General features: G+C 34.9%; 1 protein-coding gene and 1 pseudogene across 1 annotated transcript in view; both read left to right on the top strand.

Moving 5' to 3' along the window:
• LOC106129556 (limbic system-associated membrane protein) overlaps positions 1–26065 on the top strand; it is a 157159-nt gene that overhangs the window by 52920 nt on the left and 78174 nt on the right. The window lies entirely within an intron of this gene.
• Positions 1234–3478, top strand: LOC132902663 (uncharacterized; annotated as a pseudogene).

Below are 26065 nucleotides of genomic sequence, written 5' to 3'. Positions count from 1 at the left end.
AAGAGTAACAAACATCCATACTGCCATCCTGACATACTAACAAACTTTCGCATTTATAATATTAGTAGGATAAAATCATAGTGAATGGCAGACCTTATGTTGTGTTACTCGAAGAAATCGGGTTTAGTTAATAAAAAAGCGGTAAATGAGGAATGTTTTTGGAAACGAGCGAAAACGAGAGAAACATTTGTCAGAACTGTTGAATGAAGCTACGTGTACAATCAGCAGAAGAAGTAAACAGGTACATATATACGAGTATTTATTTATTTATTCTTTATTGTAACAATTACAATTTGTAAAGTACAATAGGCGGACTTAATGCTAATAGCATTATCTAACAGTCTACCATTGGGTTCAGCGGAGAACCTTTGTGTGGGTGATAATAATAATGTATAATAAACATACTTACTATACGATACATACTTAAAACCTAAACATAATATAAACCTATATACTACACTAAACATACATAAATACACACATATATATATATATATTAGGGTGTCCCAAAAAAATCAAAGTTGTTTTTTTATAACGCATACCCTCTAATTTTGTTCGAATGATGTCAAAACTACCGTATATAAAATTTCATCTACTTAGAACCACGGCAACCCGTGCCGACTTACATCGGGAAATGTGGGTACTGGTTTACTAGGCGCGCGGCAGCGAGCGTACCGACATTCATGCAATTACTTGTTTGTTTTATGAGTGAACGCATTTTTTTCTTTCAATCAAGATGTCGGTGGAGTAACGCAGTTCAAAAAAGGATATTTTCTTAATAGGGAACGTAAAACATCAAATTACTGGTTCAAAACTTCCCTCAAATGGACAAATACTCGCAGTTCTATTCTACAATATTCGTGAAGTGAATTTAAGTGTAAATGAAAGTGCAAATCTAGTTATTCGTGAGTGCATTATTTGTTGGGAAAAGTAACGTATTCCAACTAAATCTTTTCCTAACTGCGTTAAGAAATTAGTTAATTTATACCAAGTTTGGAGGGATTTACAAAAAAATCTAAAAAGATGCAAAATGTGTTTCAGCAGCGTCGACAAGATTTTGTTACGAACTTAGACAACTTATTTGATATTGCACATGCCGATGCGCTTCAATTTATAAAGATCGACGAAGATAGGATCTTCTTACAGCGACAGAGAGAGCCAGGTCGGCCTGGTCACTTAGCTGGAGTAGACAAAAAACTGGCCGAACAAAAGGCGCGAGTCCTGCATTGAAGAGCAAAAACGTCGTGCTAAACACTTTTCAACTCTGTTGCCTTCAACTTCATCTCATGTTCCTCTAGAAGATTCATCATCTGATTCTGAAAAAAACAGTACACAAGAAATAATTCCTATATCCGTTGAGAGCACACGACCCGAGTCTAATATTTATGTAAGGAAAAGTTTCATAACTCCAAAATTGGTTGCTGCATTAGATCGGTGTCAGATAAGTATGAGGAATTCTGTTTATATAATACAAGCAACAATTGAAGCTCTTGGGCATAACATTGACGAATTTCTAATAAGTAAGTCAACAATTCAAAGAGTTCGTACGGAAAAGCGAACAGAGCGCGCAGAAGCAATTGAAGTTGATTTCCAGAACAAGGTACCAGATACTGTAACCGTCCACTGGGATGGGAAGCTGTTGCCCACTTTAGATTCACGCAAATGTAAAGAAGAACGTCTTCCGATACTTATTACATATGATGATAAAGAACAACTACTCGCTGTACCTAAATAGGACAACTCTTCAGGTCGTGAACAGGCAGAAGCTGTTTGGAATGCTCTTTTAGACTGAAATCTTGAAGACAAAGTGCAGATGCTGTACTGTGATACTACTGCTTCAAACACAGGTCGCATTAATGGCGCCTGTATGCTCCTGGAACAGAAATAAGACAGGGAAATGCTTATATTTGCATGTCGCCATCATGTATACGAATTAGTATTGAAAGGCGTATTCGAAACTAAAATCAACCAAATTACGACGAGCCCTGACATCCAATTGTTCAAAAAATTCCAAGAAAACTGGAAAAACATAAACTCTGAGAAAATAGAGAGTCATAAAGAAAAGCTTTCTTGTCTGAGTGATGCAAATATTAATGAACTGCTAGAGTTTTACCGGAGTGAGTTAACTAAAGATTTTGTTAGAGACGACTATCGCGAATTAATAGAGCTTTCAATAAAGTTTCTTGGAGGTGATACAGAAAATAAATTTAAGATACGGCCTCCAGGCGCCATGCACCAAGCTAGGTGGATAGCAAGAGCTATTTACTCTCTAAAAATATCATTTCTAAGCACGCAATTCAGAATCGCAAAGAAGGAAAAGGAAGCCCTCCTTGACGTCTGCCTATTCATCGTCACATCTTACGTCAAACCCTGGCTGCAATGTATTTTGGCAGTGAATGCTCCTTACCAGGACCTGCTTTTTAAAAGCCATGAAGGCTTACGAGGCAATTGACAAAAGTATCTCAAAGGCAGCTTTACAGAAGTTCTGTCAGCACTTGTGGTATTTGACCAACGAGGTGTCTATCTTGTCTCTCTTTGATGATAGTGTAGACCAAGTGACTAATCTAGGTTACTAACTTGTCCAAAACGATTCCATCAGCTCTTGGGAAACGGTACATGCCATCAAAAGAAGAACTCTGTGGCCCACTCTATGACAAAAAAACTCGAAGACTTCGTTTCCGCCAAAAGCAAATCTTTGTTCACTCGGCGGAAACTTGACGACAGCTTTCTCAACGAGTCTCCTTCTTTGTGGTCAAATAATGCTTCATTTCAACAAGCTAAAATGAAGGTACAGAACTTAAGAGCAGTAAACGATACCGCCGAAAGAGCAGTCAAGTTGATGCAAGACTTTCATGGCTTGATCACTGTCGAAGAGGAATAGAAACAATTTTTATTACGTTGCGTACAAGAACACAGGCAGATATATCCAGACTGTAAAAAGCAAACTCTGAAAAGGAAATATGAAAAACAAAGCCCTTATTACTATTTACTGATGTTACTATGTTTTATTTATTGAATTGAAATTAAGTTCTTAAATCTCCCTTATCTTCCCTATTTCTCCATACTAGCTTTCTGATTCAAACTTTGAAGCCAAGTCGGCACGGGTTACTATTATCAGATTGCAATAATACTTCATATTTAAGACTTATGGGTCAAATCGAAAAAAAATAGAGGGTATGCGTACCAAATTCCCAAAAAAAAAAATCGCCCTTATAGCCTGGGACACCCTAATATATATATATATATATATATATATATATATATATATATATATACATATATATTTGCAGCAGAGTATATTCAAGATTAGTTTGTAATCATCTTTTTTCTTTCTTTTTTATAAGTAGTTAGTTTTTGTTTTAATTTGATTTAATTGTAAGCTATTTTTTTAGTAGTTTGAAGTATTTATCAATAAAAATTACTTTCAGATAATTCAACATTAATTTTAAAACATGACGGCTTTGTGGCATACCGGTAGTACGCTTGTCTGTAACACCATGATGAGAAATGAACTTTATCTGATTGATCTGGTTCTTGTATGTTTATCTATAAAAGTATTTATGCGGTGGCGCCACCGGCACGTAAACATTGAGCTCTGTTCGTAATATTAATAAAAAATAGTAATACTGTGATTTAAACTACACTTTCTCTACAATTATGAAGTTTTAGATTTAATTATCCTGGACAAGTGTTATCTCCTAGGAGTGTGAAGTGTTTTTTCAAATAAAAAGAGAACAATTCAAGGGATACTATTTGAAGAAAAAACAGTGTTAAAACTATTTGGTTCAAGAAAATTATTAGTTAACAGTTATTAAAAAAAGAATTGGTGAAAGAAACAGTTCAAAACTAAGTGAAATAATCTTATGTGTGGCTAAAAACTGAAATATTGATTTGCTAATAACCGTTATATTGTTTCAAACGTATTCTGGACTTTGAACTTTGGGTATGATTAACAACTTTTAGCAAGTAATGGAACAAGTGCTGCCATCTATTGCGGAGTAGCGGCATTGTAAATAATGATCAATAACACCAATAAGCATACTATTAATGGACTAAAAAGTTATAAGAACTTAATATAGAGGGCGCTATTAAATAATTAATGATAAATCATCAGTGACATCTAACGATCAGCAGCAACATTAATAGTAAAAACTCAAGTCAATAGAAGTAAAGGCGAAATAACGCCACTAGAGGGCAGTAAAAGTATATTTTTGTAGTTCACACCCTTCAAGTATAGAGGGCATTACTAGTTGAGATAAATATATAAACATGGAAAATATAAACACATACGTTACACTAAGAAAACGCCAAATAACACGAGCAAGATCAGTAGAATCAATGGATATAAATGAGTCAATCAATTCTACACTATCTGAAGACAATGTACTGGGAAGAAGCTTAGACTTATCCACCAATATTCAATGCATACTTATGAACGAAATGAAATCAGAAATAGAAAATTTGAAATGTAGCCTAATGAGCACTCAGAACGAGCTAGACAGAATTATCTTAGAAAATAATGACCTGAAAAAACAAAATAGCCAGTTATTACATGACAACAATATATTAAAAAATCTATGTCGAAGTCCAGTGTCATCAATCACAAAAGTAATAAGCACAAATCGGAAAAATAGCATTCGTCGCAGACTGACAGACACTTTCTCGGAAAGCCCGTTAGCTAGCAATTCATACAGCTTACAAGAAGTACATCCAAGAACAAATGAAGCACCCGATAAGACAGAAAATGTATTGGTACAGGAAATACAAAATAAATCTATACACGACAAATTAGAAGGCAATACCCTAAAGGAAAAATATATAGAGAAACATTGTGAAAACAAGAAGAAAATCCTTATTTTTGGAGGACAACAGTGCATTGGACTTGCAGCAGCGATTACAAAATATAGAACTAATAATCCGTACAATAAATATAAGTTCATTTCTGTAGTAAAACCTAATGCAAGGGCTGAAGACATTTTAACTAGCTGTAAGATATTCGATATAACTACAGGAGATAGGGTAATCATATGTGTCGGCGAGCATGATACAAATCCCTTTAAAGTTATGACAGAATTAAGTTCCTTTTTGAAAACACTGTCATGTCCTGTATTTGTCCTAAAAGTAATGAATAATTTAAGCTTGAATGTATACAAACTAAATAATATGATAAAAAACATTTGTAACCAATTCTCAAATTCTATTTTTGTTGACATTACTGAAGAGAATAATGATTTGTATATTTTAGAGAGTATGTGTAGTAAAATAAGTTCTTGTATAGATAAACATGACTACTATATGAAGTATTTACCTTTTATGCTAAAAACTGCATCAAATCCTAAAAAAAACGTACAAACAGGACGCAGAAATATGTCAGGTTTGAGTAGGAAAATAAGTTATGGTAAAAGAAGTGCATTGATAAGATCTGAACCACAATTTAAAGACCAAAGTACCCAAACTGATACAGAACCTAGTTATGTAGTAACAACCAACACGGAAAGCACGTTTTTTCGAAACTCAAAGTGTAGATGTATTTTTTTTTAGAATTTTGCATCAAAATATGGCGGGCTTAATTAATAAGAGTAATTTACTTGAAATTCATTTAACAGAGCTGGAAAAAATACAAAAAATTCCCGAGGTAATAGTAATAACGGAATCTTTTGTAACAAGGGAATGTGAAAGTATGGTAAATGTTAACGGATATGATTTGGCGTCATCTTATTATAGGAAAAATAATAAAAAGCGAGGTGGTGTCTGTGTTCTTATTAAGATCGGCATAGATTTTTATGAGTTAAGGTATGACGATATTACAATGGATAGTGTTTTTGAATGTTGTGGAATACAAATACCAACCCAAAACATGTTGGTGATCGGAATATATAGGACACCGGACTCAAATGTGTATGTTTTTTTAAATAAATTGGAAAGGCTGCTCACCAAGCTACGTTGTAAATTTAGTACAAAAAAAATCATACTAGCGGGTGATATAAACATAAATACTCTGAAGTCAGATACTAGTATTCAAATGTTTATAGAATTGATAAGCAATTTTAATCTGATACTACACATAAAAGAGCCTACCAGAGGGAAATCCTGCATTGACCATATTATAAGTAATGTCAGTAATGGTGTAGGAGAACTACTTCACTTACACTTATCTGATCATAATACTGCACAAATGGTGAATATTCCTATAACTCAAAAATCAAAAATTAATGATCACTATTATATCTACTTAAGAGATTATTCGCAGGAAAACATTGAAAAATTTAGGCATTGCATAAAGAATGTTTCTTTTTTAGAGGTTTACAATGAACCATCTCTAAATTTGGCATACAATAAATTTAATGAATTATTTACCTTATTCTACAAGTTGTGTTTTCCTAAAATAAGGGTAAAGATTTCCAATAGAGCTCAAAAAAATAAATGGATTAGTAAAGGGCTTAAAAAAAGCTGTAAGACAAAAAGATATCTGCGTTGTAGGTATTATAAAGATCGATCTAATGATAAAAAACAGAAATATAGGAATTACAGTAAACTCCTCAAAAGATGCATTGACTGCTCTATAAAAAATTATAATAGCAAATTCATTACGCAGTCAAGTAACAAATGTAAAGCTTCATGGACCTTAATTAAGAAGGAATCTGAAAAAGCAAGTAAACGCGATTTTATAAGTAAAATTAATTTAGACGGAAATCAACTTACAGATCCTAATGACATAGCTAATGCTTTTAATGATTATCTAATAAATCTAACTAATAAAAATAATATGACACGGAATACATGTAAGGATAGTAAATGTAACAGCATATTTTTAAAACCTATTAATGAGGAAGATACGAAAAAAATTATAATGTCATTAAAGAATACGATTGCGGTCGGTTTCGATGAGATTTCTACACGGATAGTAAAAACCTGCTCAGATGAAATTGTTTCAGTATTGACCTACCTTATTAATCTATCGTTTTCTGAGGGATGCTTTCCGGATTTACTCAAATTGTCTATTGTAAAACCAATTTTTAAAAAGGGAGACAGAACAAGGCTCAACAATTTCAGACCAGTAACACTGGTCTCTATATTCTCAAAGATATTTGAGGCAGCTTTCCGTAACCAAATGCTAGAATTTTTAAATAAACATAAAATATTAATTGAAGAGCAGTATGGCTTCACAAAGGGGAAGTCAACAACACTTGCTGCTTACAATCTTGTTACGCAAATCTTTGATAATATGGATAGGGGATATGCATCTACAGTTTTATTTTTCGATATGTCCCGAGCTTTTGATTTAGTCTCACATGAGCGTTTACTAGAAAAGCTTGAAAAATATGGTATCCGGGGTCCAGCTTTGAACTGGATATTAACGTATTTAAAAGATAGAATACAGTGTGTAGAAATTTCAAATATGACGGAAAATAAGGAAATTCGATCATTTCAATCGTCGTACAAAACAAATAAATACGGCGTCCCACAAGGTAGTGTGTTAGGACCATTGTTGTTTAACATTTATATTAATGATCTACCTGAAAAAATATCGCACTCTTGTATCTTATATGCTGATGACATCTCTATAATAATTAAATCTCCAGATAAAGTTAATACGATTGACATTGAAAATGTAATAGACATAGTGACAAAATGGCTAACGGACAATAATTTACAAATAAATTTCACGAAAACGAACATAATACAATTTCATTATTTTCAGAAAAAAGTTGACAAATTCAATATTAATTATAATAACAACGTTATTTCTGACGTTAGTACGACCACTTTTCTTGGACTGGTATTGGATGAAAACTGTAATTGGAAGGCTCATATTGACCAAGTTTGTAAGAAGCTCAACAGATTTGTATATGTTCTTTGGAAACTAGCAAAGCAATCTACAAGAAGCACAGTCTTGACCGCATACCACGGATATGTCTGCTCAGTACTAAAGTATGGCCTGATACTGTGGGGTAATTCCACGGAAGTGAATAGAGCATTCATTGTACAAAAAAAGTGTATTAGAGCTATATGTGGTAAAGCTCCATGGGATTCCTGCCGGCCTCTATTTAAAGACCTTGAACTAGTGACGTTGCCATGCCTGTATATTTTTGAAACTTGTAAATTTGTAAAATTGAATTGGGACTTATTTGTGAAAGCTAAGGACTTAAATCTTAGAAATACAAGAAATCCGGATAGAATAGTGCTACCTATAGTACCCAGAACAGTCTTTTACAACAAAAGCTGCTATGCAATGTGTGGAAAGATATTCAATGCACTTCCAAACGATATCAAAATACTTCCTATAAAAAAGTTTCAAAAAGAACTAAAGTTGTGGCTCATAGAGAAATGTTTTTACACTATTGATGAGTTTTTCCAATGGCGCCAACGGTGATATTATTGTAGTTAACATTGATATTAAGATGACATTTTAAATTATTTAACTTATTTGTAACAGAATTAATTAAGTGCTGATTGTAAATTAGGATTTAGATAACTGACATCCAAATATTTGTACGCCTGATTATAAGGCAGAATGCATGTACCTACTTAATTATATCGTGACCATCTGATTGTAAAAAATTGTATTCTAACAAATAAATGATTTGATTTGATTTGATTATCATAAAATATAGTATCGTTCAGTTAGTATCTCGTAACACAAGTCTCGAATTCACTTCGAGCCTTACTCAATCTGTGTAATCTCATTTATTCATTTAATCACGTCTATATCCCTTGCGGGGTGAACAGAGCCAGCAGTCCAGAGGAGACTGATATAGGCCACGTTCAAATAGTTATAAAATAGAGATTCAAATAGTGACAGTTTGCTTGCCCATCGCCTCATAGAATCCCATGTTTATAAGCGTATCCCTTAGTTACCATTGACGAAAATCATGAGAAAGAGATGGAGTGGTCCTATTCTTTTCCTTTTGGTTCCGGTAACCACACGATATTAAGTTAACTTCCCCAAATAAACTTTAAAAGTCGTTTAAATTAAAGGTTCTATTCTTAACCAATAGTTAACTTGTCCCGAAAGAGCTATTAAGATATTAGAGCCAGCTTGCAAGCGATTCCGGGAATTCTTGTCTAGTAAATTACAAAAAGAACCGGTACCTGTTCAAAGACAATCCATTTAGAAGCAGTTAGTGCCGAGAACACACGACCGGAAAGACGGTTTATGTCCGGCATTTTTTCCATTTGATTCATAAAAACATACATATGGTCACGTCTCTATCCCTTGCGGGGTAGACAGAGCCAACAGTCTTGAAAAGACTGAATGGCCACGCTCAGCTATTTGGCTTAATGATAGAATCGAGATCCAAACAGTGACAGGTTGCTAGCCCATCGAATAAAAAAGAATCCCAAGTTTGTAAGCCTATCCCTTAGTCGCCTTTTACGACATCCACGGGAAAGAGATGGAGTGGTCCTATTCTTTTTTTGTATTGGTGCCGGGAACCACACGGCACTTTCTGTTTGATTTTTTACTGAAATAAGTATACAGGTATCATTTGTGAAATGGGAAGATGTAGTCTCTGCCTATCCCTTCTGGACTGTGGAAAGGCCGCGCCCGTAGACCTCAAGCCAGGAGTGGATAAGTCCGATAATAAAACGTCTATATTTAAACTATGCGCTATTTTAACCTGAACTTTGGAATTGCATACTTCTTGTACGTACATACATAAATAATGCAGTATATATACTACATCTTTCCACTAGCAACGATCCTTGCATACTTCTTTCTCATCATCCAGATTCATAACTCTCTTACCTTCCTTATACCGCCAATATTTTCATGCTTGCTCGCCTGTTAATGGTTTTCTTCACGTGGCTGCTTAGCAGTTAAGTTGCAGAAAGTAAATTTGTCTAGGCTTATACCTTTTAAGGTCCCATTGGGATCCCCTGAGGATGAGGAGGAGGGAGGAGGAGGTTCGGATCCCAATCCCAACTCATGTTAATGATGAAGATGTTCAAAAAGAAAATGAAGATCTACTACAGTCCTGAAACATTTGAAAACACTGACTGTAGAACTGAAACTGTAGAAAACATTTTCATCCGACATTTTAACCGGACGGCGGCCGGAAAAGGTGTACACGTGGAACGCGGCTAATTGCTACAGGAACAGGATTAAACGGCTTCGCAGCCTTAAGACTTCCCTAAACCAGATTAAACCACTTTAAGTCATTCTTAATAACGACACACTTTCGATAAACTCGGTTACACGACTACACAGAAATGGAGTATTATGTTTTCTTATCCATATATTGTAGGTTTAGTCCTAAGTTTTTGTCATACACTTATTTATAACGCAATTAGACTGATTCACCTTATGCCCTACGCTACGCTATGACATAAATGTGTAGGTTATTGTATAATTTCATGTAAGTATTTCATTTTTCATTACATCATGGACATCATCAATTCAAATTCATAATCATTATTGCATATTATAAAGTACAATGGTTGGTGTTAACTGAAAATCAGCGTTTTTGTAGTTTTTCAGTGTAAGTTGAGTTATGACCATTTCGACTTGCTACAGAACATCTGTGTTAGTTTTAAGGGTTTGTTATTGTTGGTTATATTTGTTGTTTGTAGCACTGTCTACCTACCCCTCCGGGAAAAGGCGTGATTTTGAGTACATATGTATGTAGCATTGTCGAATAAACATTTTATCTATCTATCTATTTTGAATTAACGTATTTCCATATCTTTTTTTTGTTTGTGATTGTATTTTCTTAATAATCTTTTCGCAATAGTCTGTAAAGGAAGGTTTGATTAAAAAATTCTTAAAATACATAGAAATTCTACTAGAAATATCGTTCGGTTACACGTTCTATGAATTAGTAAAATATTGGCCATAAGCGTGGATATTCGATTGTAAGTACAGTCAGCAGAATATTACAAGGATTTAGCAATATGCTAGTTTCAGTAGAAATCATAGAAATCATACACTTATTTCATAACAATGAGGAATTAGGTACTTAAATAGTCCTTAACAATGGTTACTTTTATTTGGGTCAAACTATAGTTTTCAATGAACTTGTGAGGCAGAATGTACATTTTGCCAATTAAGTACTTTCATTTCTAATGTTATAAATAAAAAATAGGTATTTTGTGCGTGTGGTTCCCGGCACCGATACAAAAAAGAATAGGACCACTCCATCTCTTTCTCATGGATGTCGTAAAAGGCGACTTAGGGATAGGCTTACAAACTTGGGATTCTTTTTAGGCGATGGTCTAGCAACCTGTCACTATTTGAATCTCAATTTTATCATTAAGCCAAATAGCTGAACGTGGCCATTCAGTGTTTTCAAGATTGTTGGCTCTGTCTGCCCCGCAAGGGATATAGACGTAACGATATATATGTATGTTTTTTTAAAAAATAGGACTCATTTTGATGAAATTTTGCACTTATCTTTATGTCTAAACTATCGATAATTGGAACGTAATCTATTTTTACTTTTTCGTTTTACAAGGGCTCAGTTGTTTTGGGTAGATCTCCAATTAATATAAGCAGGTCAATGTGCCGCTGACTGTACATCGTCCATCAGGTCTGCGGACAGACGTGGTGATGCATTCGTGTGCATTGAACGCGGCGCGGGTTCACCGACATGTCGGAGAATTGAAAATGATTGGGGGTGTGTCGAGTTACCATTATACGTGAAGCGGGTATTCAGATCGACGACTATGAGAAGCGTGACAAATGTGAAAACTTTACCTTTAAGATGCACACTTTACGTTAAAAGCTACATACATACATAAATATAATCACGTCTATATCCCTTGCGGGGTAGACAGAGCCAACAGTCTTGAAAAGACTGATAAGCCACGTTCAGCTGTTTGGCTTTATGATGGAATTGAGATTCAAATAGTGACAGGTTGCTAGCCCATCGCCTAAAATCCCAAGTTTGTAAGCCTGTCCCTCAGTCGCCTTTTACGACATCCATGGGAAAGAGATGGAGTGGTCCTATTATTTTTTGTATTGGTGCCGGGTTCCACACGGCACTTTGTATCGGTGCCCGGGACCACACGGCAATATTAAATTTTAATTTTAATTTTAATTTTGACATCTTAAATACATTTATATGTTATGTACCTACACATGTTTTGGCAAATAAATTTATCTAATTATTATCGTTATCTTTTCCCACTTTCTACGTGGGGTCGGTATGTTAGTTTTTTTATGTTATTTTTTTAAGCTATGAATTCCATAAAGCAAAATTATGTGTTGCACATCTATAATTTTTTGCAATATGTGTATAAATGTAGGCAGTTTATTCCTGACTCATGGTTCGCTCACTATCTTACCCATCCAGCCAAGGTGATTGGATTCGAAGAATTCCATAACTCTTGGGCTCAGCCGCTCTAACCAATGAGTGACGTTTATTCCGACTAGAGCACATCATTTCCACTCGAATAACTCAGACGTCATAGCGTGATCACAAAATAATGAGGGCACGGAATGATAGCAGGCTAAGATGCAAAGGAAGAAAATGCTGCAGTGCAGTTTGTTACCGCTTCTTCTGAACTGACGCCTTGGAAGCGGCAGTAAACTTAGTTTTAAGTAATTTATTTGACGTCAACCAATGTTGTTAAACCATACGTTTTGACAATTATTAAGTGATATGAAGTATCCTATAATAATGAATAAAAATTTTGAATTTTGAATTTTTTTTGAAGGTATGGTTCTAATTTGTTTGGCGGATAGTTACCTGTGGTAAGTTCACCTTTTGTACATTTCAAACCGTAATCTAGACTTAATCCGTGTGGTTCTCGATACTTTTGAATTGGACGTACCATCCCATCTATTTTGCATCGATGTTGTAAAACGCGACTAAGGAAATGAGTTCCTAAACGATAAATTGATTTGAGAATTGAATTAATATGAGAAAACATGGGGTGAAACAGGATATTTTTTAGCAACAATAAGAATAATTCACCTTTGCCCTATTTAATAAAATCAATACGTTATTATATCTTGAATCCTAAATTATTCTAACCTCACACATGTTGCCTTATCTGTTCACCATGAATTTGTATCATAACGCAACGTATCGCGCCTTGACTCAAGTGAAATCCGAATGGTTTTCCGATGACATCTCGAATGGGATTCGATTGGTATCGTAATTGGCACCCGATTACGAGACGAGAGGGGACGCAAATTAGGATTCTTGCGAGTAATCTCACCGTTTTAAGAATTAGGCACACCACTCATGTTTGTGGTCGTTTCGATCGACTTAAAAGGAGGAGATACTTTTTTTTTTTGGTCGACTTCAAAATTATACGTCTTAAGCTCTGTTCGATTTAGTGGTTAATAAAATAATAAGCATTTTTTAAAGTTATAAATTCTGTTTTTTGATCGGTACGGATAAGTACATGTGATTGGTTCCATTATTTTTTCCAATTAATTTTTTTTTTATTATTTTTTCTCTCATGATTTAATTACCTACTAGTTTCCTGACTGAAAATAAGTAAACAACACGGTTCACATAAAAAACCAACAAAATTATAACGTAAAAAAAAATAGGTACTGAATAAATATTAATTACGAAATCTTCTGAAAATATTTTACAAGTTTAGGAAACGCGCCAAGCTTAATTAAAGTAATTAGGCTGATCTAATTGCGAAGCAAAGTTTCGTTAAAAATTTGCGAAAAATATCAGAGAACGACGAGGGTATGAATTTTCAGAATTAATGAAATTAGAGCGACAGGGTGAATCTCAAATGAGTGTCTCGATGCGACAGAATCACCTCCCTAGGGATATGCCGTGAAAATATTTTCCTATTGGCTACTCACGAAATGTTACGCCTGACAAGCGTGTTTGAAAAATTTTGTTCGTCGTCATCTCATACTAATGTAATTTGCGAAAGATAATGATAATGTTTTTCTTTTTTGTTTACTGTTTAAAAAATGATCTGAAAATTTTTATTGAAACTTTGGAGTATGGTTATTAAACATACATAAGAATAGTATATTAGCTGTTTTTTTTTATCACAGCTGTAAGCATATACGTTGTTTGTCAGACGGCTACTCAGTGGAGAAAGAATATGTGTGATTAATTGTTTTAAAAATTCATAAAGGCTTGCCAAACTTACTGTCACGTATGTAGCCTTAAAAAAGAAAACGCATACAAAATGAGAGGATATTGCGGAATTTGCTGGCAGCTTTTTAAATATGCAAATTTAAATACGATTACGATGAACGAGATGGCAACATATCATGGTTATCAGATTTCATAGGTGTGAAAGTGACGAATATATGCGAGTTGGTTTCGTTAACCCAAATGCATACTTCAGCTATTAGTGATTAAATTTTCCAGCGCAGTAATGGAATTGTGGTTAAGGTCGCAATCCATTGGCTAAGTATATTTTCATGTTACACTTCTCTTTATGAAACTCGTTTATTTTAAAGTAGTGCGAGTAAATACGTTTCTTTTCACCGAAAAATTTAAATAACTATGCTATACTTTGTGAGCAGGCTTATTTGTTGAAGGAAGTTGTGAAGTTAATGTTATTGAAGACGATGCTGCAGTGGAGTTTGTTGCGTTTCTTAATTTAAATTAAAATTTTGAATTTTAATTTGAAACACAGAATTTGTGGTATAATAAGTCAAAATCATATTGGTAACCATAGCATCTGATTTAAAACATGATAATGAGAAATAAAAATAAAGTATATATTTTACGATTTTTTCTTATACAAATACAAATATAGATAGATAAAATAGAAAAGGGTATGTTGAGATGGTTCGGTCATGTGGAGAGAATGAATGAAAACAGGTTGACTAAGTAGATATACAAGGAGAGTGTGGAGGGAAAGTTCGGAGTGGGAAGACCTAGACGAACGTATCTTGATCAAATTAAGGACGTCCTGGTAAAGGGTCAGGTCAAAAGTACCCGAAAGCTTGCATGAAGAGAGTTATGAATGTGGATGAAGCGAAGGAAGTATGCAGAGATCGTGGCAAGTGGAAAGAGGTAGTCTCTGCCTACCCCTCCGGGAAAGAGGAGTGATTTTATGTATGTATGTACAAATACAAATAAAAAGGTTAGCTACCCCTGAAATAGTTGCGGAGGTCAGACGGGTGCACTTCGTGTAAAAACCTGACTTACTTAATCCAGAATCATGGTATAAAGGCGCTGATGTAATTGCTGCCAGGAATAAGAAAGATCAATCCTACACGAATGGTGACGTAAAACATGATCTTCTAAAGTCTACATATGTCTGTTTATCCGGTAAGTACTTACTCCTAAACCGACATAGATTTATCGCCACCACGCGAGCCTGATTTCCCCCGCGACCGGGATTAGGGAAGCGGGGACATTCCTGGATTGCTTCCTACTAATTACGCACAAATATTTGACGACTTATTTTCAAATGTCTTTTATGCAAGAGGGCAGGTACCTACCTAGATAGATACCTAGATATATTAATCGAACAAAATGTGTGTCTCGCCACAGTGTCAGTCTCAATTTATAAATGTTTGGTATGCTGTATCAAATGATATCAAATGATGGACCGTTGATTTGCTAAAATAAGCGGCGTCGGTGGTTGAACAGTCAAGGTGCCTGAATTTAGGAGCAAGATGCACAGCAAAAAAAAAATACAAACCACAATGATACAGAGATGAAGATCCTACAACGATCATTCCATTCCAGTAAATTAGTTTCTTTACAAACCGATGCTTTCAAAGTGTTCTCACGAAGAATGATGAACTCAAGTCCTCCATTTTAGGCTGTAACTCCGAGATGGGACTTTCTCGTGTATTATTTCTCACTCTGTGCTTGATATTAATAATATTTTTTTTAATTTTTTCTCCCTCTCTTTCTCTTTTTCGTACATTTCCAGTTGCACCCTTCACAATAGCACTTCGGAGCCTGGGATCTACTTTCTTAATAGTTTTTATTCGGGTAAGCGGCCTGAGGCCAACTCTCCTTCGGTGTTAATGTTGCTCGTTGATTATTTCCTCGGTCGCCTCTTACGACATACATGGATTTTTTTATTAAATTCATTATCATGCACTTAAGATTAATTTGTCCTCTTCTGGTTTAGCTTATCCTCATTTTCTAATACCCGAGGTCTTGTGAAATATTTAATTTCGCATGACGAGAGCACTCCATATTGCGTTTTCACTTGACAAATTATATTTGTTACCCGAATATAATTTTAACTTCACGATCGGTATTTCTTAACATTAAATGGATATTATGAGCACGCGTTTTCTCGACGGGGTAGGCAAAGACTATATCTTTTCATTTAACTTACGATACTTGGGTATTTAGCTTCATCGACATTCATTAACTTTGTCACATAAGTACCTTACCTCTTCGGTTAAGGGTTTTCTAGACTTTCCAATTTTAATATCAATATTTTTTTTTTAAATTAAGGTTTCTTTTTATTCTAGAAACCTAGCCTATGCCTTTTGAACATTTTTGTGTGTGTGTGTACTTTCGGGAATAAATATAATATATATAACATAATAGTTTAAATACCACTAAAATCTGTATCACACAGTATCTTTTCCATTTGCCGCCATCATTTCATTTCATCCACACTCCTCATTTTTCATGAAATTTCGTTAATTTAAGTTACTTTTAACATAAGGTAGAACATAGCAAGTTTCATAAAACATTTAAAATAATGACACCAAAAATCAACGCAATACGATTTTAGTGTTAACAGTTAACCTGTAAATGCGGTCATTTAATGTGGCACTGTCCGCAATGCGGTGCGCTCGGGTTAATTACAGGTTGCGATTGCGTTTGTTTGCGTTCTACAATTCTATTACGCTTGTGTCTTATGTCATACTAGCTGTGCCCGCGACTTCGTCCGCGTGGAATAGTTATTTTGGGCATCATTGATGATCATCAAGGATGAATAATTTTCCCCGTTTTTTTCACATATTCCATTACTTCATCGCTCCTCAAAGTTGCAGCGTGATGTTATATAGCCTAAAGCCTTCCTCGATAAACGGTTTATGCAACACAAAAATAATTTTTCAATTTGAACCAGTAGTTCTTGAGATTAGCGCGTTCAAACGAACAAAGTCATCAGCTTTATAATATTAGTATAGATGATCACGCCCCTTTCTCGGAGGGGCAGTCAGAGACTGCAACTTTTCACTAGCCCATTATATCATTCTGCAAACTTGTCGATTTAAGCTATCCTGTAACCGGATTATGTACCGAAAACTTTTTCTTACCAAAGTTATCACATTACTTATTGTTGGGTACTATTTTCCGTTATTTATTGTTAAAAAAAGAGTGTTCTTACTTTCTTTATGTTTTAAGTTGTGTAAATATGAAATAAAAGGGGCATGCCAAAAAATTATCTGCTTGAGAAAGTATAAGAATTGTAAGAAAGGTAAACCCTAAAGCCTAATAAAGCAGACGCTGTTTCTTCAAAAATACACAAAGAAGAGAGAAATGATAAAATATAAATACTTTCTCAGAAATATCTTACCTTATTTTCTTCGAAAGATCTTAACGAATTGGATGTTTTGTTATGTTGCCCCGCGCACTTCACTTCTAAGCCTTCATTTTGTATCTGCCATAATATTGATGTACAACGATTTATCGAAAATTAATTTCGGAGATCTTCCAAATAGTTGAAAACAATTAGACGAAGATTTTTCATATCGACGAAAGTTTTCCAATAAAATTGTTACAACTCTTGAAACTTGTTTCATTATAATTTTCGGGAGTTTGATAGCGACCAAAAATTTTCTAAATATTGCAATAACTTACATGAAGGATAATATTAATCTTGTTTATATTGAGCCCTCGAGCAATTCCGATCAAGAATTTCCAAACTGTTTCTTTATAAATAAACTAGCTGTGCCCGCGACTTCGTCCGCGTGGAATAGTTACTTTGGGCATCATTGAAGCCCTCAAGGATGAATAATTTTTCCCGTTTTCTCACATTTTCCATTATTTCTTCGCTCCCAAAGTTGCAGTGTGATGTTATATAGCCTAAAGCCTTCCTCGATAAATGGTCAATTCAAGAAGAATTTTTCAATTCGAACCAGTAGTTCCTGAGATTAGCGCGTTCAAACAAACAAACAAACAAACTCTTCAGATTTATAATATTAGTATAGATATTATCTATTGGACAAAATACAAAGAATGCCATAGAATTCCTTCTAATAAAAGACCGCTCGTAGCCTTCTATTAAAAGGAATTCTATGCCCAAAGTAAGTTCGAGGCCTCTGGCATAATGTATTAATTTAACCGTGCGGTTCCCGGGACTTCAGAATGGGGGCACTCCATCTCTTTCAGATAATCGCAATGTTTTCCCACGCCGTAAAACCATCGGTTATCAATCAAACTAATGCACATTACTCAAAAGAGACAAGGCAGGGTTTTATCTTGTGCATTAGGATTTTAAAATCGGTATCTCACTGTCACTCTCATACATATCACGTCTATTTCCCTTGCGGGGTGGGCAAAGCCAACAGTCATGAAAAGACTGAAAGGCCACGGTCAGAAGTATTAAAGATACAATGGATTTATGATAGAATTTAGATATACAAATAGTGACAGCGGTTGCTAAACTTACAAGTGTAATTCCAAGTTTATAAACCACTATCACTTAGTCGTCTTTTACGACATCCATAAGAAAGATATGGAGTGGTTTGAATCTAGAGTATCCGAAACGGTATGCCACGGTGCCTTTCACACTTATTTAGGAATTACTTTCTTTAATTCTATTTTTAATTATTTTATTTTAATTCTATTATTAAGCCAAACAGCTGAACGTGGACAATAAGTATTTTCAAGACTGTTGGCTCTGTCTACCCCACAAGAGGTATAGACGTGATTATATGTATGTTTGTACTATCTTTAACTGTGTGTTAACTTTATTAATATGAATGGATATTGGTACGGTCAGTAGATTTATCACATAATAAACGATAATGATAGATTCCTGCACGCGGCACGCTATCAATCAACCTTTTTGTCAAGCCAACCCATTGTTTGTCTAACCCTACTAATGGTGACGTCTTGCTAGATAGGAGACAGTTTATTTTTTACTTATACTATATCTTTATCACGCGGTTTCACATATTTTATTTGAATAACTATTAATTATAAAAATAATGATGCACGAAAAATTGCTAAGGCTTTTATATCCGCTCAGATCAGGAAAAAAACTAGTTTTTTCTTATATATGTTTTGTCAAAGTATTGTAAGCTGTAAAATAACGATTGTATGTATGTACATATGTCCATCAAAACCCTTTGGTGTAACTTTACCACGATCTGTTGTACGTTTTAAACATTTAGACAATAATTACTAATGAGTTGTGATGTGAAAGAAGATGTAGTTACAGGAATAGAAAAGGGTATGTTAAGATGGTTCAGTCATGTGGAGAGGATGAATGAAAGCAGGTTGACTAAGCAGATATACAAGGAGAGTGTGGAGGGAAAGGTCGGAGTGGGAAGACCTAGACGAAGGTATCTTGATCAAATTAAGGACGTCCTGGTAAAGGGTCAGGTCAAAAGTACCCAAAACCGCCGAGCTTGTATGAAGAGAGTTATGAATGTGGATGAAGCGAAGGAAGTATGCAGAGATCGTGGCAAGTGGAAAGAGGTAGTCTCTGCCTACCCCTCCGGGAAAGAGGCGTGATTTTATGTATGTATGTATGTACTAATGAGTTGGTTTACTAACTTATATTTTTCTTAAAATACATCACGTCAAGGAGCGATCCTTTGTTTATTATTTTAAAAATAAACCTATTTCTAATAAAATTACTAAATTTGCTTAAAAAAACTAGCACAAGCCCGCCAATCCGCCCACATAAATTTTCAGAATATCCTTTTTTAGATTTTTTTATACTTTCCAGAAACAGATATGCCTAATTTTAGATTCCTATGTTCAGTAATTTTTTGACTTCTAAATGGTCCGTATGGTAGTCATCCGGTGACACAAGTTTTATCTATTTCATATAATATAATCTTAGATATTATGTACCTTTATTGTCATATATAGTTTCTGTTTAAAGGCATCCTGCAGCCATCGCATCGACGTGACTTATTTAAATTGCATCACGACAACGTAATCATAGCAAACAAAATGGCGAAAAGTTTAATTACAAACTGGCCACTTTGATGAGTTGAAAAGCAATTTTGTAACAATAAACAACTGGTTTGTAATTAAAAATAAAAATAAAAGATGTCATTTTAGTCGACGCAGGCCGGATATTGCGCTTTCTACAACTTCTTGCTCGTAACTAAGTAATTATTTTTTGTGAAATGTGTTAGGAACATTTTTAAATTTAAATAAAGAACATAATGCTCTAATTTTGGGATGTGCTAGCAGCCAGTCAGTGTCGTTAAATATTCTTCAATTTTTTTTTAAAACGTCGATGCGCATGAATATACAGATTCAAATCCCTTTTCCAATACCAATCACTTCTTTTTTATGTTGATTAATTTTAGTGCCAACCAATAATTTTGCGATGAGAGAAAATATCGCGAAAATACCTGTTTATTTAGAAACATCCATTGCCTGATACAGTTTGTGTCAGGTTTCCCTACAAATGTTGCGGAGGTCAGATGAGAGTCGATTTCCGTAAAACCTCACTTCCCCAATTCAGAGTTCAGAGTCGGCGTAATCAGGATCAACGCTAAAAGAATTAGAAGGAAATGACATTACTTTACATATTTTGTTTGCAATTCAGGCATTTATATATTTTTGTATATTTTAACATTAAAAATTGCACGCCTCTTAAGTCTCCATAAGTTAGCCATCTTAGCCTTTTAAGTTAATACTTAACATCCAAAACTCAACTTAATTGCAATTAAGAAAATGATTTTTCTACATTTTTAAAATTTTCTACAGAATGAGTATAAAAGTGCCGTATGGTTCCCGGCACCAATGCAAAAAAGAATAGGACCACTCCATCTCTTTCCCTTGGATGTCGTAAAAGGCGACTCAGGGATAGGCTTACAAACTTGGGATTCTTTTTTAGGCGATGGGCTAGCGGCCTGTCACTATTTGAATCTCAATTCTATCATTAAGCCAAAAAGCTGAACGTGGCCATTCAGTCTTTTCGAGACTATTGGCTCTGTCTACCCCGTAAGGAATATAGACATGACCGTATGTATGTATGTATGTATGAGTATAAAACAATACGTGTGTTTTTAAACTTTATTCATTGCCCTCTTCAAATTTCCCAGCGTATTGTTTGTACAGTATTTTGGCGGCTCAGAATACGTGCGGTTTCATTAGTGTGAAGCGAAACTGCTTTGAGGAAAAATTAAAATTAAACATTGAACTGATACGCATAGAGATGTCTTAGGAGCTTGGGAAAGTTTGTTCTTATTAGTTTTTAATGCATACATAATAATCACGTGTTTATTCTTTACAGGGTATACAGAGCCAGTTCGAAAAGACTGAAAGGTCACGTATAGCTGAACAGCTGAATATTCTATACTATATGCTCGTATAATAGCTGAACCACAGATCAGTCGAGACATCTTTCCCACGTTTTAATAATTGAGTGATATGAATTGGAATGTTATCAAGCAATTCTAGTCGCACAACATTGTTGTATTGTATTAACAATGTACATTTTTAAACAGTATATATATTATTTTATCTTGATGTCGTCTCTATACGGTAAAAACTCAGTGAAATAAAACCGAGGTGCGGTCCAGTTAAACATTTATCTATTTTGACTGACTTTCTGGCTGGCATACGCTATTCTCTCATTTATTAAAGCCGGCGGGAATTTTATTAAAGTTGCGAAAAACTAAACGAAATGCTATAAATTTTTATGCTTTTTCTAAAGAGCGAGAGAGAAAAGAGGAAATGTATATTTTGCCAACAGCAAAAGTTGGTATTGCTATTGATTTAAACATTAAAATGTGTTTCTTTACAGGTTCTACTATACGTTTTAGAAATAACTCCGAAATCTAATTTAAGAAAAAGAAAAGAAAAATTTCACATTTAATTTATTTTATTATTCACTAAAATTTGCGTGGAGTTTCGCTCCCGTGCAAATTTCAGACAAAATGTAACTAACATTAATATTATAAAGGTATATTCTAGTCTAGTCTACAAAATTTCGTCAAAACGGTTCAGTTTTGTGAAGCTGTAATATATTTAGTAAAATCCATAAACTTTTGCATACATATAGAGTGGAGTACGGAGAAAGAAATAGGTTACGCTTTTTTAGGCTTATAAAATTGGGATTCTTCTATTAGGCGATGGGCTAACAACCTGTCACTATTTGAATCTCAATTCTATCGTTAACCCAAACAGCTGAACGTGGCCTATCAGCCTTTTCAAGACTGTTCGCTCTGTCTGCCCCGCAAGGGATATAGTCGTGATTATATGTAGATATGTATGTAATACACGTATAATGCTATCAGTCATTTTATTTGCCGTCGAATTGCTTTCACGAATTTAATAACAGCTGACTCGGTAGAAATTCCTTAATTTTTTATCGCATATTTATGGAACACTCTTTCTGAAACTAAAAAATAAATTATCACAAAAAAAAAAAAGTTGCAGAATTGCAAACGGAAGACACAACAAGACACACATACATTTTCTTTATTTATATGTTCACATAAAATCACCTTTGACCCCAAATGATATTTAATTCCGATCCCTATCCCTAGGGATTAAGGGCACATTTCTCGCGGTGCGTAAAATATTAGGATGCGTAAGCTGTAACTTGGCTCCTTAGTCGGGTCGGGTAAGTTTACGATATTTTTAGCCAGATTTCCGGAAATCTTTATATATTGTATGGAATATGTGTAAGTCTTTCCGTCTTTTGAATTATATTGTGTGCTAAAAAAAGACCATTAATTACTTTGTTAAAAATCCTCTTGGGATTTATAACTTTTATGTTTTTTAGGGTTCCATATTAAGTATGGAAAGTAAAAACGGGACATTATTGCTAAGGCTCCGCGCGCTGTTGGTCTGTGTGTCCGTCCGTCCGTCACCAGGATGTATCTCGTAAACCGTGATAGCTGGAAAGTTAAATTATATATTTCCGTTGCCGCCATAATAGCAAATACTATAAATAAAAATTAAAATAATGTCACCATTCAAGAAACGCATATTTTTCATATTTTTCTGCTCAATAACAGTAACACGTTTACATAAAACGGTAAAATGTGTTTTTCAAAAATAAATAATTACATAAAAATAAAGTAACTATTACAAGGACTCCCATACAAAAAACGCATTTTTTTTATAGATAATGAAACGGAACCCTTAGTACGCGAGCCCGACTCGCACTTGGCTGGCAAGATTATCTTCTTTTTTCAAATTTCGAGTTTTTTAAATCGCGGACGAATCATCAGGTTATTGACTCGCGTCGTCCGCAATAAGAATTGCTAGAAAATTTTTGGCAAAACATAATACGCCCTTTTCTAGGCGAGCAGTTTTCACCGGTATATACGACGGCGCACTAACTTCTAGTTGGAAATTAATGGCTCGTTACCCGGCACTACTTAATGTGCAGGTGAGTCTTTACGGCTTCGGGGGCGAATTAATATGTTCCACTTTAGAGTAACTAAGACTTAGAAAGGTTTAAAAATATATGGCTTATGTAAAGCTAGTTATAAAGAACTTTGAGAGAGGTTGATGAATAAGAGATATTCCATTTCGAAGTTCACTAATAGGTAGATAAAATATATTGTATCGATATTTTAAGTAACGGTTCAATACTATGGCAAATAAAGTATTACTATACAATAACGAATATCCTTCGCTATTTTAGTCTGTTTGTCTGTATGCTTAAATCTTTAAAATTACGCAACGGATTTTTATGCGGTTTTTTGTATCAGGTAGAGTGATTCAAGAGGAAGGTTTTTATGTATAATTTTTTCCGAATTTTGTACCCGTGCGAAGCCGGGGCGGGTCGCTAGTATTATTATAAATGCGAAAGACTGTGAGTATGTCAGAATGTCAGTATGGTTGTTACTCTTTCACGCCAAAACTACTGTACCGATTACGATGAAATTTGGTGTGTAGGTAGCTGAAGACCCACAATAACATATAGGTTACTTACTTTTTATCCCGGAGTTCCCGCAGGATTGATTCCACGCCGGCAAAGTCGCCGGCGGCCTCTAGTTATCATTAAATTAATATACCTAAAAAGTGTATGATAGCAATTGAGGAATGTTTCTGTCGCTGTCATTTAGTATGACTCTTGAGTCTATGTAATTAATTTGTGTAATTTTAATTTACCGCACCGTTTTGTAACTTAAATTACTAATACATTAAAGATAGATCTAATCGGAGACGTTCTAGCAAAAGGTCAGGTCAAGAGTACCCGAAACCGACGAGCTTGTAAGAAGAGAGTTATGAATGTTGATGAAGCGAAAGAAGTGTGCATGGATCGTGGCAAGTGGAAAGATGTGGTCTCTGCCTACCCTTCCGGGGAAGAGGCATGATTTATGTATGTATGTAATTTTTATGTATATATTTTGTCCTAGATATTAAGGCTAAGCAAATAACTAAGGATTTACCTCAGTATTACGTAAAATGGGCCCAAGACATACTTGTGCAGTGCAATTTTGCCTAAATTTAGTGTACAAGAGATGAGCCTACAGTACCAGTATTTACCGGTACTCAAAAATACCGGTACCCGATCACAAACCACAAAACCGAGCAGGCTGCTAATTGGCACTAAATCAGCTTTCCATAAACGCTATCTTCTGATTATGTAAACAAGCACTTACCCACGCTACATACTAGATTAGCGGTTTGGAGAATGCGCTTGACACATTTGTACGTCCTAATTAGATGTTTAGTGGGAACTGAATTAATTACTCGCTTTTGACTTGCGAGGTGAGATAGGTACAACATAATTTAGATAGAAAGTCACCTATTTTTTTTCTTTTACGTGTGGAAAGCCCTTCGGCTACGGGAAGCCGGACGGGTTATGTGGGGCTTGAACCCACTAAAACCACACGGTGCCATCGCCTACCGCTTATTGCCAGGAGTGTGAACCGCCCTCGCTCATATTCCTGACGCGGCGGCCGCTTCCACGGCGGCCTCGGCTCGGGCGCTCTCCACGGAGCGGCCAGCGGGGTGACCCGTCGGCCTTCAATTCTACCCGCTAGGGGAGGGACTTCAACTCAGGGAGACAGAAAGTCACCTTGCATTATATGAAGTAGACATGGCGTAAAGCTTTGATGTAGTCACCAGATTTCTCATTGCAATAATGGTTTTTTGGAAACGATTCTTTTGTGAATCCATACTTCCGTACTAATGTTAATGTAATGTTATAAATGTTAATGTGCGTTTGTTTGTCCTACCTATCAAAATCATTGTATCGATCTTCATCTAATGCTGCAATGCTGCAGTGTAGTTTGTTCCGCCGCTTCTTCTACACATGCGCTTTGGAAGCGGTAGTAGTTATAATTAGATTTAAGTTATGTGACGTCAATAAGTGATACCTTGTATCCAATTTTGAAAATAAATCTATTCTATTCTATTCTATTCTATTCATGAAATTTCGCATTAGTACATATATTGTTGTTGTAATTATATATAATACCTACAACACGAAGTTTGTGGTTTGTAGTTCTTTCATAAAAATCGCTTTTTAATATTATTATTTTTCATAGAACAAAAATAATTAATTTTATAACAATGTCTTGCAAAACTGCTTAAGTAACCGAAATGACTTTCTGATGTCGTGTGTTTACTGCGTCAACAGTATTAATACAACAATTACAATGAGCTGACATGTTAATCTTCAGTTACTTACGATAATGAAACGCGTCTTAGTATAGCTTGGTTGCATTCAGGATATCCTGTTTAATGATCTGTATGGGATTAATAAATCATTAAGAGGACAAGGGAAGAGATTTCTATAGATTATGTAGCATTTTATATAGAAATAAGAAAGGGCTCGTTGCTTCGTTTTCATAAAACGAAATATCCCTTTAACTTTGTGGAATTTTGGAAAATTCTCTCTTAGTGAATCCCTAGACCTTTAACCTAAATTTCATGACCGCTGGGTCAAGAAATTTAAAATGAATTTCGCTTCGCGTTTTCTGTTAGTCAGTCAGTCACTTAGTTACGGAAGACATATTGCAATATCAAAACAATCGTTTTTATCA

Source organism: Amyelois transitella, chromosome 16, assembly GCF_032362555.1.
Source record: "Amyelois transitella isolate CPQ chromosome 16, ilAmyTran1.1, whole genome shotgun sequence".
Taxonomy (NCBI): Eukaryota; Metazoa; Arthropoda; class Insecta; order Lepidoptera; family Pyralidae; genus Amyelois; species Amyelois transitella.
The sequence above is the reverse complement of the archived record's forward strand: the minus strand, read 5'-3'. Positions and strand labels throughout refer to the sequence as shown.